The sequence below is a fragment of the Cupressus sempervirens genome, chromosome 9 (assembly GCF_028749045.1).
Source record: "Cupressus sempervirens isolate cs-2001-9-10 chromosome 9, ASM2874904v1, whole genome shotgun sequence".
Taxonomy (NCBI): Eukaryota; Viridiplantae; Streptophyta; class Pinopsida; order Cupressales; family Cupressaceae; genus Cupressus; species Cupressus sempervirens.
Window position 1 is genome coordinate 825,769,415 of NC_143126.1, and position 21,637 is coordinate 825,791,051.

Sequence of the window (21,637 nt, forward strand, 5' to 3'; positions counted from 1 at the left end):
CCTGAGTCACTCTCTAAGTTTGACCATCTGTCTTTGGGTGATAAGCTGAACTAAAATTGAGTTGCGCGCCCCAAGCATGTTGAAGAGATGTCCACAATGCAAAAATAAACACTAGATCTTTATCTAAAATAATCTGACGAAGGATCCCATGCAAATGAACAATATCCTCAAAGAAAACATGCGCTACATAAGAAGCTGTGTAGGATGCTCTCATGGGTGAAAAATGTGCTACCTTGGACAACTTGTCCACTGTCACCATGATACAATCATGTCTCTGTGATGACATAGGCAACCCTCTGATAAAATCTATAGATGTCGTATCCCATTTTCACTCTGCAATGGTACGCGGTTGCAATAGACCTGTTGGATGCTGATGCTCTACTTTCACTCTTTGGCACTGAAGACATCTAGCAACAAAATTAGCAACATCACGCCTCATTCCTGCCCAAAAGTACAACTATTTAAGATCAACATGCATCTTCTTAACACTGGGATGTGCAGAATATAGTGCATGATGCGCTTTCAACAAAACTAAGGTACGAAGATCACCCGACAAGGGTATATAGATACACCCCAAGTGTTGTAGTAGTCCATCAGACTCAAACAAATAACATGAAAATCTCCCCTCAAGGCTACTTCCAAACTCAATCTCCGCTCTCATCTCCTGATACCAAGTGTCACTAGGAAAAACCTCCAAGATACAACCTTAGAAATCCACTCCCAATGACATCATTGATACCTCATGTTGCCTTCTACTCAAGGCATCCACAACAACATTCTCCTTCCCTTTAATGTAATGAACATCAAAGTGATACTCGCACAAGAACTCCATCAAGTGATGTTGTCGTGCATTCAGGTTTGGCTGAGTAAAGATATACTACAAGCTCTTATGATCACTATGCAACTCAAACCTATGTCCCAAAAGGAAATGTCTCCATCGAACGAGAGCATGCACTACGGCCACGAGTTCCAAATCATGAGTGGGGTAGTCAAGCTCAAAGTCCTTAAGTTTTCTAGACTCATATGTAATCACTCGACCATCTTGCATCAACACCGCACCCATGCCTTCCAACGAAGTATCTATACAAACCATGAAATCACCTACAGGATTAGGCACTGCAAGGACTAGTGCACTACTCAAACACTCTTTAAGAGCATTAATTGTTGTGTCACATTGTTATGACCAAACATACTTCTTTCCTTTCCGTTGAAGAGAAGTGATGGATGAGCTACTCGTGAGAAATCCTTCACGAAGTGACGGTAGTAACCTGCCAATCTCATATAGCTACAAACTTCTAAGACATTAGTGGGTACTAGCCAATCCATGATGGCACAAATCTTCTCTGGATCCATTACAAATCCATAACCAGTGATGATGTGTCCCAAATACTTCACCTCTGATTGGAAGAACCCACATTTGCTCAAGCTACCATACAACTGGCACTGCAATACTTGACGTAAGTGGACTTTGTACTCCTCCATAGTCTTCAAATAGATCAATATGCCATCCAAGAATCCAATGACACACTGATCAAGGTAAGTGTGAAATACACCATTCATCAAACTCAAACACTAATGGTGCATTGGTTAACCCAAAGGGTACAACCATCAACTTATAATGCTCATATCGTGTACAAAAAGTTGTTCGAGGAATGCCTGCCTACTGAATACGAAGCTGATGGTATCCCGACTTTAGATCAATCTTTGAGAACACTCATGCTCCCTTCATCTTACCGAACAAGGTCTATCCTCGACAAAGGATATTGGTTCTTCATCGTTACCTTATTCAATTGTTGGTAGTTAATGCACAAATGCAAAGAACCATCCTTCTTCTTCACGAAGATGATTAGTGCACCCCATGGGGATACACTAGGACGAATATGGCCCTTGGCCAACAATTTCTCCAACTGCAATCTAAGCTCACTCAACTCTTGAGTAGTCATGTGGTAAGGAGCTCGTGAAATCAACTCTGCTCCTCGTACAAGATCAATTCGAAAATCAATGTCACACTATGGTGGCATACCTGGAATCTCATTAGGAAACACATTAGCATAGTCACGAAGGAGTGGGTGACCATTAAGTGTCACCATATGACTCTCGGCTTCTTCAAGATCATTGACAGAAATAAGAAACAATTGAGGACTCTTCTGCACACTTCGCTTTAGCCGATTAGCTGAGATCATTCGAAGTGAGACTGGTCTTTGAACTCTCAAAAATTTCACTTGCCTACTTGTGTCATCAACACACTATACCATCTTATGACGACAATCGATCTTTGCCTGATGGGCAGCTAACCAATCCATGCGCAACACAATGTCATACGATCCCAAAGGTAGAATGTGTAGATCCACTATGGTGGTGAAGGTACCCGAATTTAGAATACAACTACTGACTAACAAGTCTACAACCACTTTGGAACCTGTGGCTAACTCAACCTGCCACCTATTGATCTAACGCACTGCCACTAGCCCACATCGCTGAACAAGAGATGGTGATATGAAAGAATTGGAAGCACCTGAGTCAAATAAAATTGAAGACAAAATACTATGCAACATATCTGTAGCCTCGACTATTGTACTTTGATAATTCGCTTGACGGCTGTCAACCATTGTGAAGATTCATTGATTCCTACCAACATTTCCTATAGTAGGCTCAAATCTCACTACGCCCTTACCAGGTCCTGAAGATGGTTGGATTGAGCACTCAAAAGATTTTTGGCTAGGCTGGCCACAAGAATAACAATTTCTCCTGAAGCTGGAACCTGTTCCATGACCACCCAGAGTAGCACTAGCATAAGGTGTACTACCTCTGCTAGAATTCTACTGAACACTATGAGGATGATCCTACTGAGATTGCTACCCATGATTGGTTATCTCCTTTCTTACCTAAGGTACTAGAATCCTGTCCACCCTCGGTCAAAAACCTCTTCTTATTCCTACGGTGATCACCACCCTGAGAGGGTGTTGATAGGGCTTGGCCCTTTCTAGAAGACTAAGTGAATTGTGCATCCTACCCTAAATTCCTTGCACTTAGGTTTTGAGAACCAGATCTACTACTGAAACTTCTAGCCAGATTTTCCTCTACAAAATGTGTCTTCTCTACAACGAGAACAAGAGTCCTAGGTTGATGCATATAAACTTCTCCAATAAGGGCATCCTTAAGGCCTCAGATGAAATGATGAGCCAAGAGTAAATCACCATGGTTGTAGCATGAGTAATGCCTAAGCTCAAAGAACTAGATTTCATACTGATCCACTATCATGTTCCCTTGTCGGATCACATGGAACTCATCAGCACGGGCCTCCTTGAACTGAGGAGATAAGAATCTCTCTTGGAACCTCCCCTCAAAGATCTCCCAAGTGAGATCTGCAACACTGATCTGAAGCTTTTACCCCTTAATATTCCACCATACAGATGCATGGTCCCTCAACTACATAATCACACAATCTGCCTTCAAATTGGTTGCATATGGGTACATGGTGAAGCAATGCTCCATGTCTAATAACTAAGTTTCTACCTTGAGGCCACCTCCCTTACCATCATACAATGGCGGTTTGGATTGATAAAGAGACATCATGACATCCAACCAGATGGAATCTTCACTATTGTGGTCCCTACCACCTCGACGGTACCCTTGGCCACCTGGTGGAGTACAGAAACGTTCACATTCACTCTCCTTCTCTCCATGCTTTGAATGATGGGAATCCCTATGATGAGATCCCTCTTCCCAATCATGATCCCGTTAGTGTTCCTCTATACGAGGGCCCAAAAGAACAAGAATCTCCTGAAGCACTGACATCAATGCCCCCAATGCCATTCTGTTCATTGTTACCCTGTTCTCCCTCTCCTTCCTGACATCCCTATTGCTAGTGTTCTTCTCCATAGTTACCGCTACAGGTACCACCTCGACCACTAGGTCTACGTGCAGGAGGCATCACTATGGAACAACAAGATAATGTCAAAACAATCAATACACAAGCATAAGAGTTAAAACCATGAACCATCAAGATACCAAAATAATAACTAGTAACTAACAATACATATATAGAAACAAAACCATAGTGGAAGCATAACACAGTGATCCCAATGTTGCAATATGTGCTCTGATACCAGATGTAATGCCTCGCTTGAAGATCCTTGGAACAAGGATAAATATAAGCGAAGATTTTTATTTTTTTAAAACAAGTATGGATGCACATGATAAGCAACATATGAGGATCACAAAGATCGCAATAGAAGACTAACCGAACATCTCGACACGAACGGTTCTCCAAACGCCACTATTGATGAAAATGACTGACGATGGAAGATGCACAAACGAATTCGAATTAACACATTTCTAATTCAAAATGCAATCCCAAAGGATTGAAGAACACCTAAGAGGGTAGCAAAAACACTTCCCAAAAAGTTCGGGTCAAACCAAAAAGTGCTCGATGTCCGCTCGGACAGTTTTTGCAAATACCAGGCGATACTTTAAATCAACACTGTGCAATACTTTCCAGTATAGTACGACCTTTGTCAAGAAACAGGGCGACACTTTTAGGGCTTGGCTGACACTTCTCTAAAGGGCGTGCGATACTTTACAAGTATCATATGACACTTCTTCAAAGGGGGTGTTCTAGGGTCGCACGACATTTCTTCCTAAGAGGTGCGATACTTTCCAATATCACCTGAAAGAAGTCATTTAGGCATGCAATACTTTATAGTGTCATCCCATGCCGACACATCATCGCCTAGGAATGCATGAAACACTCAAAGGACAAACTAAAGAGTAACACAGAGTTCACAACCTCCACACCTAGGAGTATCGAATCCACAATTCGAGGCATAAACACTCGAACACAATATTGAAAGACAAAAATTGCATCTAACCATCTAATCAAGTAGTGAAGGTAAAGTATAGAAGGAAATATCGCAGCGTACTAAAACATCACAATAAACTAAAACAACATTGTAATGAACAAGACAACAAAACTAAGTACACAGTTCCTCGCAACCATAATAGTATCATAAGACCATCATGGGCCCTAGCCATCCTTGATGTAACATCCCAAACTACCAACTAGATCATCAGTGTTGTATTATGAAGAAGTCACTGCTAAAATGTGCTACAACATAAGCATAATGAAATCTAATATGCTAGAAGTAAAGCATAAGATAATCCTATAAATCAACTCATCATCTACATATGCCTAAACATCATAATAAGGAAATGTGTCAATACTAACATCATCTAAATATGATATACAAGCATTCCAATGAAAGCATAAATCACAACATAACACACTCTGGAACCCAAAGTACCAAGTGGAAACATCCAACAACGGTCACATTGGAATAGTAGATTGTCTCTGTAAACTGGTCCTTAGCAGTGGTATTGGTAGCTATGCCTCCCAACCACGTGGAACCCATATACCCACTCCCACCATGCTAATGGAGATAATGATCCAACCACAAACACACATAAAGAAAATGTCCATGGCTACCACTCACGCCAAACAGTATGATGACTGAAACCAAGATCATAGACAATGCATAAACTACAAGTCCTAGTTAGACACTCAGTGGACTACTAAGTAGGGGTTGACATCATGGAGAGTCGCTTAGCGTCGACAAGCCCAAGCTAGTATTGGCAGCTCAAACTTCCCAAAGGAAGGAGCACATCTCGAACCTTTTTTTATTACCACCCAATATTTTATTTACTTATCGCTTCATTAAAGCTCCCTCTTCCAACCTATAGCGCCATGATCGCTAGGTTACAAGATAGAAGCCCCCTCCATATGATACCCTACCCTACCCATGCTCATCCAACAATGAGTGCTCATAGGCATGCAAATTCCCAACCCAACCCCAATGATCATAACTTCCTGAAGTACCACGGAAGATTGAGCCTCACAAGTCGCCCGAAAAATGTACGTGCACATACTTGTGTGTGGCGCACCACCATTACGAAGATCATAACACAAGGACTAGATGAGAAACACAAAGTAGAAAGTCACTCAATCAAAGATAGACTCGGGAGGATGGATGCGACACACATTCCAATGCAACACAAAAGTGCAACAATGGTCTAACTGACATCGAAATGGATGATTCTGGTCCACAACAAAACTCATGCCAAGAAAACTTGAGAAAACAGGGGGGCATGCAAAATGAGGTAAAAACTCAAAAAACTTGAAAACTTCAAAATTAAAACCCATTTGGACTTTGGGCACAAAACCCTAAAAAATCCAATAATACTTGGGTTCATAGACCGTATGCAAAAATAACTAGCATAATGGTGCAAAACCCCAAACCCTCATCTCAAAAATAGGGAAAATGTTCATACCTGACCAACCGGGCAAAACCAACAAACATAAATGGAGAGGAACACTAGTTCTCAACCTTCTAACAAACTGCTACCAAAAACATAAGCTAAAATGAAGTAGAAACAAGAAAATAGGAAAGCCTTACTTGACAACACAAGGGTAGAAATCAAAATCAACCTGATAAAATAAATAACCTGTCGATATTGCCAAAAGTGATGACAAAGCAAGGTCTCCCTAATTTGGATCCAACGAGACTATCCTCACGAAGATCCCACACTCATAACTCTCACCATGAACAAAAAACCAATCCTTCAAAAAGAGGATTTCAAAAAAGCTCTCCAATTTCTAAATTGCAAAATTGAAAAGTGATTAAACAAATCCCTTTTTCAATACTTATTCACTTGTCATGTGAATAATCAATTAGGGAAAACAGCCAGTTAGACTAGCTAAACTCTGAATCAACCCAAATGAAAATAGGTCATCCTTTTTAATAGGAATTCACCTAAGGGAAAGCTGCCTAAAATTAAATTCAATAAAATTAAAAGCTCGAAAATCCAAAATCATATAAATCACCTTAATGACTTTTGCGATAATGTAGACCTCTAAATGCATAGACACACTTACTGGTCTAATCACATAATGCAAATGAGTTCGGATTTAATAATCACTAAAAGGTTTTGATTTAAACAATTGAATAAGGATACGTCGACCTTATAGGGATGACATTGGTAAAATATGAATAGCCGAATCACTAACTCCATGTGCCAATGCCAAGGATATAGATCTTGCACACTAAAACACATGATCAAGTGCAATTGCATATAATAACATAGCCGAAGGAATAAATGCATTAAATAACTAATTTAACTATTTATTCGATTATACTTAAATAAAAATCCATTTACATCACTCATGTTCGCATAAAGAATAAAGAGACAAGAATAAAGTAAATAATCATAGCATAAAATCCATCACATAACATAATCATAAAATATGTCCAAATACCAGATAATCAGGTATCATCATAGACCTACTATTATCTTAAAATGATGTCAACATGCAAATATGATAAATTGAACAACATAGCAGTAAAACATCTATGATACTGAATTAAAGTATAACATCTGACCCTCAGGTCATCTTAAGTACATAAAATAAGAATTTCAAGTATCTCTTGAATAAAAAATAGACAAGGTACAGATTGCAAACACGAGAGGCACTATAACGAGAGTTTTGATCAAGCTTGTGGTGGATGTTGTAGTTTGCTAAATCAGTGGGAGAGTATACACCAAGTGGAGAAATAGAAGACAACACCATGGTGACTAACATTGAGTTAGCCAAGAAGGTTGAAGAACAAGAAGAAGAAAACAAGTCATTAAGATAAAGACTAGCTCAAAGGGAGCAACTCTTGGATGAAGTCCAAGACAAAACTGATAAGGTCAAAGAGAAAATTTACCTAAAGGAAGAAAAAGAAGCCAGGGAAAAGGAACTAGAGTTGGAAGAAGAAGAACCAACACCTGACCCTGTTCTTCTTGAAGAGCCATTCTTAAAGGCATTAAAAACATTGAGTGGCAAAGCTTTAGAAGGTGTGCCACTATTTAGTGGTCAAATGGATCCAGATTCAGTTGTGGATTGGATTGACAACATTGAGAACCATTTTGAATGTGATGGTATTTCTGAGACACAAAAAGTTATGGTGGCCAAGTCTAGACTAAGAGGTCCAACTCTTACTTGGTGGAAGTTTGTGCAAACTGAGAGAGAAAATGATGGAAAAATTCCTATTGTTACATGGAAGGGTATGGTTAAAAAAGTAAAGCAAACCTACCTTCCTAATGACTATGAAGTTCAGCTTCATAGGAGAAGACAAAATCTTAGACAGAAAGATTTGAATGTCCAAAAATGTACTGAGGAGTTCCAAAAATTGTGTTTGAGGTCCAAGGAAATTGAAGAGGAAAGCATTAAGCTTGCAAGGTACTTGAATGACCTCAAATGGTCTATTCAAGAAGAGATGACCCTAGTAAATTTCAAAACCATTAGGCAATGTTACCAAATGGCATTGAATATTGAAGAGAAAAGCAAGAGGAATTAAGAAACATCTAAAGGTGAAGCTAAGAGCAAGTGATAATAGAGGTCAAAGAGGTGGATATGGTGGGAAAAGTTTAGATTCAAGGGCTCAAGGTGAGGTAAAATTCAGTGAACAACAAGAAGGTAGTTCAAGTAGAGATGGTAGAGGAAGAAACTCTAATTCTAGAGGAAGGAGTGGTGGACAAGGAGGAAGAGGAAACTACTTTGCCAATATGAAGTGCTACCATTGCAATCAAATGGGGCACCCTTCTTATAGATGCCCAAAGAAAGGTGGTTCATCACAAGGAGGTGACAAGAGGAAAAACTTAGTTCAAGAAGAGTCCAATACTGAAGACAAACATGCTGAAGTACCACTGAATTTAGAAGGAGAGAACCTCATGATGAGGAGAACTTTGATCAAAGAGACAGTGAAGGAGGATCCAAGCCAAAGAAGATCTTTATTTAGGATAAAGTGCGTAATGATGGGTAAAGTGTGTAGAGTCATCATTGACTCATGGTCTACTGACAACATTGTGTCAGAGGAGGCAGTCAGAAAGCTAAAATTGATAAGGATACCCTACACTAATTCGTATAAGGTCACATGCTAAATAAAGGTCAACATGTGTTAGTAAATGAGAAAGCATGGGTGAAGTTCTCAATTAGAAGATACAAGGATAAAGTTTTTTGTGATTTACATGCATGTCATTTGCTCCTAGGTAGACCATGGCAATTTGATTCCCAAGCTATCCATGATGGAGGAAAGAACTCCTATACTTTTAAGAAGGACAATGTGACTTTCAAGATACAATCATTGTTGGAAGAGGCTGAAGCAAAGACAATTGGTCCAAATGTACTCATGGTGAGTGAAAAGGAGTTCCTACAAACCATGGAAGAAAGTGAAGGTGTATGTTTTGCATTAGTGTTGAGACCGAAGGAGGGAAATAAAGGAGACTAAGAGGGCAGAGTTACCTAAGGAGATTCAAGGAATCCTACAAGCTTACCAAGGTATTGTCAATAATGGACAACCATCAACCTTACCCCCTAAAAGAGCTATAAGCCATAGGATAGACCTTATCCCAGGAGCTACCCTACCTAACAAAGTGGCCTACAAGATTACCCTTGATCAAAAAGAAGAAATGGAAAGAAAAATACAAGAACTCCTAAACCAAGGCCTAGTTAGGAAGAGTACTAATCCATGTGACATACCTATTATACTTGCATCGAGCAAAGGAGGAACTTGGAGGATTTGTATGAATTCAAGAGCCATAAATAGGATAACTATTAGGTATAGGTTTCCTATCCCTAGGATTGAAGACCTAATGGATTGTCTAAGTGAAGCCAAGTACTATAACAAGATAGACTTGAAGAGTGGTTATCACCAAATAAGGATACATGAAGGAGATGAGTGGAAAACAACCTTCAAAACCAATGAAGAACTGTATGAATGGCTTGTCATGCCATTTGGATTGTCTAATGCCCCCTTCACATTCATGAGACTCATGAATGAAGTTCTCATGGACTATATAGGCAATTTTGTAGTTGTATATCTAGATGATATACTAATCTATAGCAAGACAAGGAGTGAGAACCTAGAACAACTTGCCATTGTTTTCAAGAAGTTGTATGATGAGAAGTAAATAATCAAATTGGATAAGTGCGAGTTCATCAAAACAAAGCTAGTGTACCTTGGTTTGTTCTAGCACATGGTCAACTAAAAATGGATACAAGAAAAGTGGAAGCTATCATGAATTGGCCTACTCCAAGGTCAGCAACAGAGGTAAGAAGTTTTCATGGTCTTGCACAATACTATAGGAAATTCATAAGACAACTTAGTGCAATTTGTGCTCCTATGTTAGACACTATCAAGAGAGGTATGAAAACTAAGTTTGTATGGAATGGGCATGCTAACAAGAGCTTTGAGTTACTAAAAGAGAAGATAGCTACTCAACCTGTTTTTATTGTTGCCAAGCTTTCAAAAGCTTTTCACTATTGAGTGTGATGCTAGCAATGTGGCAATTGAGGTTGTTCTAAGCCAAGAGGGAAAACTAGTAGCTTTGCATTATGAAAAGTTGAGTGCGGCTAAGAGAAAATACTCATCCTATGAATGAGAAATGTATGCATTGGTCCAAGCTCTAAGAAAGTGGAGGCACTATTTTCTCTTTAGACAACCAAGCACTTCATTTCTTGAATATACAGGAAGAGTTAAGTCACAAGCACATAAAGTGGGTTGAATACCTATAAGCATATACTTTCAATATCAAGCATAAGAAGGGTGTTCTGAACAAGGTGGCAGACACATTGTCTAGAAGGGCACTCACACTCTAAGAAATCTAGTTCAAGAGCATGGAGATAGATCATTTCAAGGATCTATATGCAAATGATGAGGATTTTTCTGAAATTTTTAAGGTATGTGTTGAATACAACAATCATTTTCATAGTAGGTATGTAGAATATACTTTCCAAAGTGATCTTTTGTTTAAAGGGAATCATTTGTGTGTCCCTAGAGGCTCTACTTGAGAGAATTTAATACAAGAAAAGAATAATGGAGCTTTGAGTGGTCATTTTGGGATCACTAAGATTCAAGACCTTGTTTCAAGGTTTTACTATTGGCCTAGAATGAATCTTGATGTTAGGAGGTATGTGGAAAGTTGTGTCATATGTCAAAAAGCTAAGGACACTTCTACAAATATAGGTCCTTACCAACCACTACCAATTCCTACTAGGCCATGGGAATGTTTAAGCATGGAATTTGTAGTTGGGTTACCCAAGACAAGGGGAGACATGGATAGTGTGTATGTGGTTGTGGATAGGTTTAGCAAAATGACTCACTTTGTGCTATGCAAGACCACTAATGATGCCACTCAAATAGTTATTCTTCAAATAAATTGTGAGAATCAATGGGTTACCCATCAACATTGTGTCAGACAGGGACACTCAGTTTATGAGTCATTTTTAGAAGATTCTTTGGCAAATATTGGGCACCAACTTGTCTTTTGGATCAGCTAACCACCCCCAAACTAATGGTCAAATTGAGGTTGTTAATAGGAGCCTTGGGAATCTTCTAAGATGTTTGACTAAGGAGTACAAACAACAGTGGGATCAATTGATTGGACAAGCTGAATATGCCTACAATGACACCATGAATAGATCTACAGGGAAGAGTTCATTTGAGATAGTTTATGGAATACATCCTAGGGGTGTCTATGAATTGATAAATTTGAAAGATGGAGTGAAGGTAAGTGGTTATTTTGATGATTTTTCATATACCATGAAAGAGGTTCATGAAATAGTGAGGAAAACATTGACAATGAACACCATGAAACATAAAGCAAAGGTGGATGAAAGTAGAAGGGTAGTTGAGTACAATATTGGTGACTTATTCATGGTGCATCTTAACAAGTCAAGATTGAAGAAGGGAGTCCCTCACAAGCTAGGGCCTTGTCCTATATTGGCTAAGTATGGTGACAATGCATTCAATGTTGAACTACTAGAGGATAGTGGACTGCCACGCCCAATCTTCAACATTGTAGACTTAATCTATTATAAGGGACCACAACAAGAAATAGACCAAACTCTTCACGAAGTGGCCAGGGATGTAGAGGATCTCCAATTACCTATTGTTATTGTTGCAAGACCAGACAACATATTGAACACAAGAGTTTATAAAAAGTCTAGAGCAAAGGCATACAAGGAACACTTGATAAAGAAGCATGGATAGATGGATGTTGATGTAGTATGGATAAAGGAATCAAAGTTCAAGAAGTTGGGGATTGATCCAAATATCCTCAATCCAAGGCTAGATTGATCTTTTCATTTTGGGGAGGATGGTGCGAGACCACACCTAGGCTACCTCCTATTTTGAATTTTTTTGGCTAGTACTTGAATCTAGCCAAGTCAAGACATTAGGTTATTTTTTTTAAGACCTTAGAAGGTCATTTTTTATGTGGGCTAAGTGAGTTAATCAATAGGACTAAGGTCACTCAAATAGTGATTGTTTGTAGCATTTTAAATTCTTAGACTTAGAAGCTTAGTGTTGGATTAAAGTCTTAAATGTGTTATAAACACATATAAGTGGTGAGAAATATGCTTAATGGCCATAAATTTTGTTGGTTCCTCGGAATATAGAGGTTAGAGATCCTAAAAAGAAGGATGAAGGCATAATGACAAAGATGTCAAATGTTGTCAAGGAGTTGTCATGACAACATTTGCAATTATTGCAAATGTTGCATGCAACTTGGTTACCTTGGATTCCCTTAAGGATAGCGAGTGGGAAATCAACAAACATGCCTAGAATGGTGGATTTGGCATCTAAAAAGGAGAAAAGACTCAAATCTAAAGAGGATAAGAGGCATTATAATAGTTTGATGTGGGCAATATAACTTTGAAATAACATTTCCAACAATTTCTTGAGTTTTAGTATTGACATCGTGTTAAGATGGATTGAAGAATTCATTTTGTTGATTGTATAGTATTATGAGATTATGTAAGATTTTTTCATTTAGTAATAAAGTTTATCATAGTAGTTTTGGAGGGTTAAATAAATTGCTTTTGGTTTTGAGAGTTCACTAGACCTGTGCTGACCAGTTTGTAAAGAAATGGCTCCCCCATGAAATCTAGCCATGGGAAATACCTAAGGGTAGATGGAAAGGCTAGGGGAGTCATTAGTGTACATATGAAGAGGATTAGGAGTTATGGAAGTTTGGAGAACTATTTTTTATGCTAAGCCCTAGTTGAGTAGACATAACGCAGTTAGAGGTTTAGAACAAGAGAAAAGAAGTTTTCTTGTAGGATAGAGAGATACAATACAAAAAAAGTATAGTTCTAGGCATGGAATGGGTAATTCTTGGTATGATAAGACGTTTGAGAGGTTTACCAATCCATTTGAAAGGATTTCAAATTTTTTTATAGTCAAGTCCTATGAAAGATGCTTTTTAGCCCTATTAGGCCTAGATAATAGGAATCACCTATACAGATAACCTAGGAGTCTAAGACCTACAAAATCCTTTAGGAAATCCAAAAGGGTTTTTGAATTTGGAATTTTTTAATTAGGTTTTTTGGGAAGTTTCTGCAAGAAAGAGGAATTAGTCAATTCCAAGGCTAATTGGAACTAGTCCTAATTAGGCTTCCTAGAGACAAATCCTTAAAATTGATAAAGAAGAAGTCTAAAGATCTTTCCAAATGGACAAAAATGCAAGAAAATGGAGGGAACTCATGTCCATGGTTGACACTTCAATGAAGGATGAAGTTTGTGAGCAAGTTGCAATTAGAGTTCTCTAAGTGTGTGTGGAGAAGAGTACTAAATTAGAGTGTTAGTCTTCTGAGGGTAAGCACAAAGGATCAAACTCTTGGAGAAGAGTTTGGATTGGTTTTAGTTAATTATCTAAGCCAATCAAGGACCTAGGAGGACTAGGTACCTAGAAGAGACAAGCTAGGTCTGTTGAGGAGCAGTACAAGCACCCCTTGGAACACTCACACCAAGTAGGAAACACTAGAGAGTCACAAGACGATAAAATATATTACATCCCAACTACAACACCACTAACATGGTGCCTAGAACTATATGTTCAAGAGCTCATGGACTTGAAAAGGAGGCTCGATTCTATAGAAATGAGGAATTGGGAAGAAGAGAAGAAAATATATGAAGCAATAGGGTACATGACTTCAAAGAAGCAAATTTCAAGCATGTAGGTGAAAATGTAGATAGGACAACAAGAGCTAGAAACCATAAAACAAGAATTGGAGCAATGGAGATCCCTTCAAGTAAGGGGTCATATCTAACAAATGTAACATAAATAACATAAATAAGGAAAATTCAAGCAACCATGGTGGATATTGAAGTTAAAGAGTCTCAATTGAAAGCACAAATAGGAGAAGCGAGATCTTGGTTTTAGGTGGTTAATGAATCAGTAGTCAAACAAAAGGAGATTATTGAATGACAAGTCAAAATGCAAATAAAATTAGAGCAGGACAAGTGGGGAAAAGTGGCTAATATCTTAGTTAAAGGAGGAAAATATTTTAGACAGAATGAGAAAATAAACACCATAATAATGGAGTTTCTTAGAGATCAACTAGAGGGGACAGGTGGTATGCAATAGGTAAATAGGATTGGTAAATGGTTACATAGAGGGAGAGATGAGCATATGTGAGTTGTCTTGAAAAATATAAAAGATAAGAACATCATTCTTAGAAATAGAGGGTTTCTCAAAGGCATATAGTTTTATTTGGATGAAAACTTAACCTTGTCCTAGCAAGAAGAAAAAAGAAAGGAATGGGAAAAGGTGAAAACAACAAGAAATCAAGGGAAATGAGCTTGGTTGAAGAATGGGAAAGCCCAAAATAGTGAACATTTCTCAAAAGAGAAATTGCTATTAGGGACCCTAGATGACCACTTAAACATTGTAGGTTATCCATGGAAAAGATGTCTGGGGATGGGGCCCATAGTAGAAGAGAGGGATATTATCATCCTTGTAGAAATGCATGAGCATGATGGTTGTGAAGTGTATGCACCCTAAAATGGTTGCCTAATCTATGGGCCCCCATTATTCAATTTATCAAATTTCCTGAATCAATGGTTTGCAATATTTTATTAAATCAATTCAAATCAATTTCTTTGATCAAATTGTAATTGATTTAATTATTTTAATATTTCTTAAGGTTTGTTCATTTTATTTAATTAAAAGAAAACTTCTCTTTTAATTAAATAATTAATCCACATTAAATTAATTAAGAGAAAAAACCCCTCTTTTAATTTAATTATATATATTTTATTTAATTAAAAGAACTTGCTCCCTTTTAATTAAATAAAATCCCACGTGAAAAAAGGAAATAAAATAAATGAAAATTAAATAAATTCTTTTTCCCTTCCCTCATTTAATTTTCCTCCTCTTTTTTCATTGGTGGAATTTTGTCTAACATGGATCAAGCTCTATTATCCCATATTGGTGTGAGAAGCCTCCCACCACCACATTCTTCTTTATAAGGGAGAGCCCTCTTCTCATTTTTGACATCCACGATTATGCTATTGTTATGCTATAGGTTTGGAGAGTGATTTTTGGAGGAGTTTGAGCATTAAATCTTTTTGTGGAGAACTTCTATCTTCTTGTCTTCTTCTCTCATGCATCCATGGCTTCCATCATCATTATCCATCTTTGCATTTTCATATTAGCCATATTTGTTTTCATAGATTAATATTGCATTGTTATTTCCTTTCATAGTTAGATTTCCTTGCATTGCTTTGCATTTTCATCATTTAGATTAGTTTTCATTTTCATTTGCATTCATATTTTGATCTTTGAATCTTTCGTTTTATGGTGTACTTGCATGGACAAAACTAGGTCAAATTGAGGGCTTCCATCACAAACCCTTGCACTCCATAAATAGAGAGCTATGAGCGACCATTCAAGACCTCATTCTTGAGAAATCTTGGATATAATGACTCATAGAAGTGTGCTCACATTTTAGGCATACTTGAAGTACCAGTTTTTGAATGTTACAAAAAAGATTCAATTTGGAATAAAGGGAATGAGATAGGTAAAGGGCATGGTGGGATTGCAGTGCTTATTCATGAGAGGTGGTATGGCATTGTTAAATTTGAGGAGGACCCAAATAAACAATATATTTTGCTGCAAATATTAGTGAACAAAATAAATTTAGACTAGTTGCATGTTATTTTGCTACTTTGCATGCTATTTAAGAAGAGGAACCTAGACAATGAAGATCCATATGCATCACTGAATAAAGGCATTTTAAATTCAACACCACTAGAGACATAATGTTAGTGAGGGATTTCAATGCTAAGACAACTAATAACAAATATTTACAGTTGATTGACAATGAAAGAGACACACAATCTTTTATGACTGGAAGAAGGCGATGATTGAATTTGGAAGAGAGCCTTCGATGATGGAAATGGGGGTATCTTGCACTTTGGATGTAAATTGTTAGGGTTGTGCAGTGTGTTTGATATGGTTATCTAACAAATTGAAAAGTTGGCCAAAATCAGCATGCGTCATGTGCAAACTGTATAATGGCCAAAGTGTGGTTGACTTTGTAATTTATTTACAAAACCTTGTAGTTAAAGTACTTGAGTTTAACATTGGTGTTTGCACCATAGAGATGAATTATGATCACATGCCTCTATGTTTTAAGATGGACTTCACATCAAACAAGCCACACATTAAACATGATGCTCATGTGCAAAAGAATACAACCAACAAAGGAAAAATCCTTTTAAATCAAGAGAACACAATCATTTTCAATGCGATGCTTGAGCAACAACTCCATGAAACTATTAATGTTTTGGTTAGTGACACAGTTAATGAGGAATGTGAACTGATCCATAGCAGCCCAGTGAGCATTATTATCCATAAGGCTTTAGATGCATGTAAAAGGTCAAACAAAATATAGAGGGTTGCTAATACTTTTATGATGAATCTATGGTACGATGAGGAGTGCAAGCCAACAAAGAGGTATATGAAAGGGAAACACACAAACAAAGAACTCAAGTAGTGGTATACAAAATTGATTCACACAAATAAAGAGGAGAATGTTACAAGAAGGCAAAAGTTAATATCCCTTGGAAAGCATGATCCCAAGCAGTTTTGGAAAGAATTACAACAAGAGAGACAAAAAAAAATAGCAACATTACAGATGCATAATGACTTGAGTAAAGCTTGTATACAAGGGCCCACAAGAGAACAATCTTCCTATTATGAATACAATAGACGAAATCTTCACGATTAATGATTTCAAAATAGAGATTAAAAAATTGGCAAGTGGTAAAGCTAGTGACATTGATCAGATACCAACTAAATATTTAAATTATGGATTGGAAATCCCTGCGCTTCATATAAAGGATATCTTCAATTGTGTTTCTTGTGAGGGTTTCCCATTAGACTGGACTACTAGTGTGGTTATCTTACTCTTTAAGAGTGAGAATCAATAATCCATCAAACTACCACACTACTATGGTTATGTAACACCCCGCTAGGCAGCCCAAAAGAAATTAACCTATATTAAGTCACTAAGTTTCCTAAACATTTTTTTTTAAAGATTAAAACAATCAAGAGATAACATAGCGGAAACAATAACTCACATACCCATATAAGCAATACAATAACAATTACATCTCTCAAGGGTTCCATGATGTTGAATCACACACAAAGTTTTATTAAGATTTAAATATGATAAGTAAACAAGGCCCACAACATAGAATTAAGCATAAGTATGAAATCATATGAAATAATATACAAGTAAATAAGATGTCACATAGATTCACTAAGTTGCCAGATTCCAGAGAGGCTACCATGGTAACCTTAGAGTTGGCTCATGCAATGACACTTTCCCACATGCATATTAGATTTCTTACGTGTCTTTGTTGCCTTTGGGATTATATTTTATTTGTGTACTTGGTACCTTTAAGATAGATGGCTATCAAGATTCCTTGACCTAGACTCTTGTTATGACTTTTGGATTGTTATCCGTTTGGGACATGAGATTATCTCCTCAACACGGTGGAAGTAGGCCATTTAGGTTCCACGAGGTCAGGCGGTAGTGTTTCTTATACCATTGAGATCTGACAACTAGATGTCGATGTTGGATGTATATGTACAGTTGTTATATTCTTCTGATATTGTGATTATGTTCTATGATTGTATTCTAATTTATTGTACTTTGATTATTTGAGATCCTATGAGATGTATCTTATCACAATATATATATATTCTTTTAGCATTTCATACCCTATGACTTGTACAAAGGAAGATTATGCATTTTGGTTATGCCATGTGGCATCTTATGTACTTGTATATTATTTCATATGATTTCATACTTATGGTTAGCTCTATGTTGTGGACCTTGTTTACTTATCAGATTTAAATCTTAATAAAACTTTGTGTGTGATTCAAAATCATGGAACCCTTGAGAGATGTAACTGTTATTGTATTGCTTATGTATGTATGTGAGTTATTACTTCCATTACGTTATCTCTTTTTTATTTTAATCTTTCAAAAAAAATGTTTAGCAAACTTAGTAACTTAATAGGTTAATTTATTTTGGGTTCCCTAGCGGGGTGTTACATCTACTATCATAGCCCGAGTTTCTACATTGGTAGATCTAGGTATATTGGAACACCACTAGATGACAACTAGTCAACTTAAATGAGACTTAAACAACTATATTTATCTATTACAACTTGAACTTCAAACTCAAATACTTAAACATAGAAAAATGCAAACTTGAATAACTCTTGATTGAATTTCAAAATATGTTTTCTTATGATTATGCTTTAAGGTAGTATGCCTTTCTTGACTTTGTGGGCTTTATTTTTGTTCTTGCTTGGATGTTGTGGGAGGATGGTGTCTAAGACTAGATCAGTTGTTAGGGCTCGTAGTGCAGGCCAAGGTAGAGGTCCTAGGAGAGGTGGACATTGTCATGCCCAAAACTTGAAGGCAAAAACACACACACTTTTTTTTTTTAAAATTATTAAACATGCCCTAGGTTTGAAATGATAGAGTATAGTGTTGGTACAGGTTCTTTACTTTATGTCTTAAGGTTATAAACACGAGGGCACTTACATCATTGAGGTTTTGAAACTTTTGTTATTAGATTGAAATCGATCTTGAGTTATGCTATTTAAGAATTAAACATATCAAAAGATACTAACAATGTAAGTTACACTTAACTTTTGGCTAAAAGATAAAGGAAACAATCCAACATTCTCTATTTGTTTAACATATGCTAACGCAATGGAACAAGATAGTAGTTTCATAATGAGTTGCTAAAACCTTAAATGTTTAAAATTTATACTAAATATATTAAATGGATAACCTAAAAATCAACTCAAAATTACACAACATAGTTATCGACTAGCTTCATAATTAAAAGATTATAAAAATTACAACGTAATACTAACTTAAAACTTTACTAAATTAAACTAAGTACACTTTAACAAATTAGACTATCATTTTAAGACTAACAATTTAAAACTTAAAAACAATATATATAAAAGAAACTAACTAACTAACATGCTAAAATAACCTAAGGATTTAAACTAATTAACTAATTACACTCAGAAATCTATCAACAAAAGAATAAATTTTTTATAGACTTATATTAATCTAAAAATCTAATTAACCTTTATAAAATAACTAAATTAACTAAATACTAACATCTTTAATAACATTTTAATAATACACAACTTAAAATAATAAATGAACTAACTAGACATACTAATACAACTAAAAGAAAACTTACATGGGAACTACCTACAACTAGCCCCCTATTTTTTTTAGCTCCCCCCCCCCCCCCCCCTACACACCTACTAACTCAACCAAACCCCCCCTGCCCAAAGCCCTGCGCTCATCCCAAGAGCTGAGCGCGCTGCCCAAGCTCGTTGACCTGAGTCAGTGTACTCCGTCCCATCCAGCAAGGACGAGCCCCAAGGTCAGCGATAAACAAGGGAAAAAAATAAACACAACCAACCTTAGGAACTAAAACACCCAAGCCAAAGCAGACGTGAGCCACCTTTTTTCAGGACGCTTGGCCCAAGGCGAGATGAGGGGACGGGGGTGACATCAGCATTGATGGTGACTTAGACTTATATGTAAATCAAAACATCACAATACTCTTCCCTCCATACCGACGTTGAAGAAGGGGGTGAGGCATTTATGCCATAAAGTTTTATGGTTGCAAGTTTAGACACTAAAGATATTAAATAAGATATTAAAGACTATAATAAGTTACTTGGGTTAATCACAATTAAACTATTGATTATTAAAGAAATTTGAAATCAAGAATCAAATGGAATATTCTCTGTTCAACAAGGAAATAAATCTTTGCTCCATACAATTTCCAGCATCCTGTAGGTGGATGTTTTTTTTTTTTTGAAAATTTGTCTACTCTCCCTCTCTCTCTCTCTTGAAACTCAATGAATATTTCTTTGCAACTATATTACAACAATAGGTGTATACATTCTCTTATGAGTTTCTAATTCATTATTTCCATGACCCTCAAATGGCCATGCATTTCAATGGGACCACAATTCATGAAATAACCATCTACATTCATTTAACTATCTAATAAAACTGATGGATCAACATAATGACTACACTAGTCGTAAGGCAATTGAGAAAATAAGAGATTCAAATGATAATGCTCCATTCCTTTTGAAAGGATTATCAAAATACACAAGGTTATTTCTCTATCATGTTTCAATTTTAGCTTGGATCTCTTGACATAATCCTTCCTACATGTTCTTGCAAATTTAATTTCCAACACAATCAACCATGAACTAAATCATCTCAAACTTGATTTAGACACCATACATCACAAATTGAATCATGTATAATTGAACGTAATTGTTGCATCTTATCTTTTGATACACATTCATATGACAACATAAAATACGAAAATTTTAAGAGAAGTAAATTTACTCAATCACTTATTTTATTATCAACCTGATTTAAGGCTCGGCCGGGAAAGAATCAGGAAGAAAACCCGGCTTCGTTGCCATACATACTAAGGTTTAAACAATACAATTTACAATAGGATCACAATCCCAATTTTCAATAATTTTATCAAATTTTCTTCATGATCAAAATCAAGGAGTTTGTAATGTCTTCTAAATCTCATTTCAAGGACCATGGAGGAAACCAATAACTGATCGGGTGACAACCAAGCAGAACCAAAAGAACATCAAGCATGCATAATCATACATGGTTTACACAATAAGATTCACAGTGAATCAAGACTAGGGAGAGGTGGATTCTTCCAACTGGAGAAGTCAAGCACAACACCAATTCAAATGCCCAATCGGGGCCAATAACCAAGAACTTCCATTCTTCCATTTAAACTTGCCATACTCATACCAGGTTTGTGCTGACGGGTAGGGGCCCATAACACCCTACCCTTTATCCCTCTTCTCATCCTGAGAAGAGACGTACATACGTAGCATGTCCTCCAAAACCTGATTCACTCGTTCGGTCTGGCCATCTGTCTGAGGATGGTATGCTGTACTAAAATTGAGCCTAGTGCCCAGGGCCGACTGTAACTCTCTCCAAAAGGAAGAAGTGAACAAAGAGTCTCTATTAGAGATGATCTTACGGGGAACACCATGAAGTCTAACAATGTCCCGCAAGAACACCTGAGCTATGTCTCGTGCTGTAAATGTAGTACGCACGGGTGAGAAATGGGCAACCTTGGTCAATGTGTCGACTATCACCAAAATGACATCATGGCGATGAGATGACATAGGAAGACCAACAATAA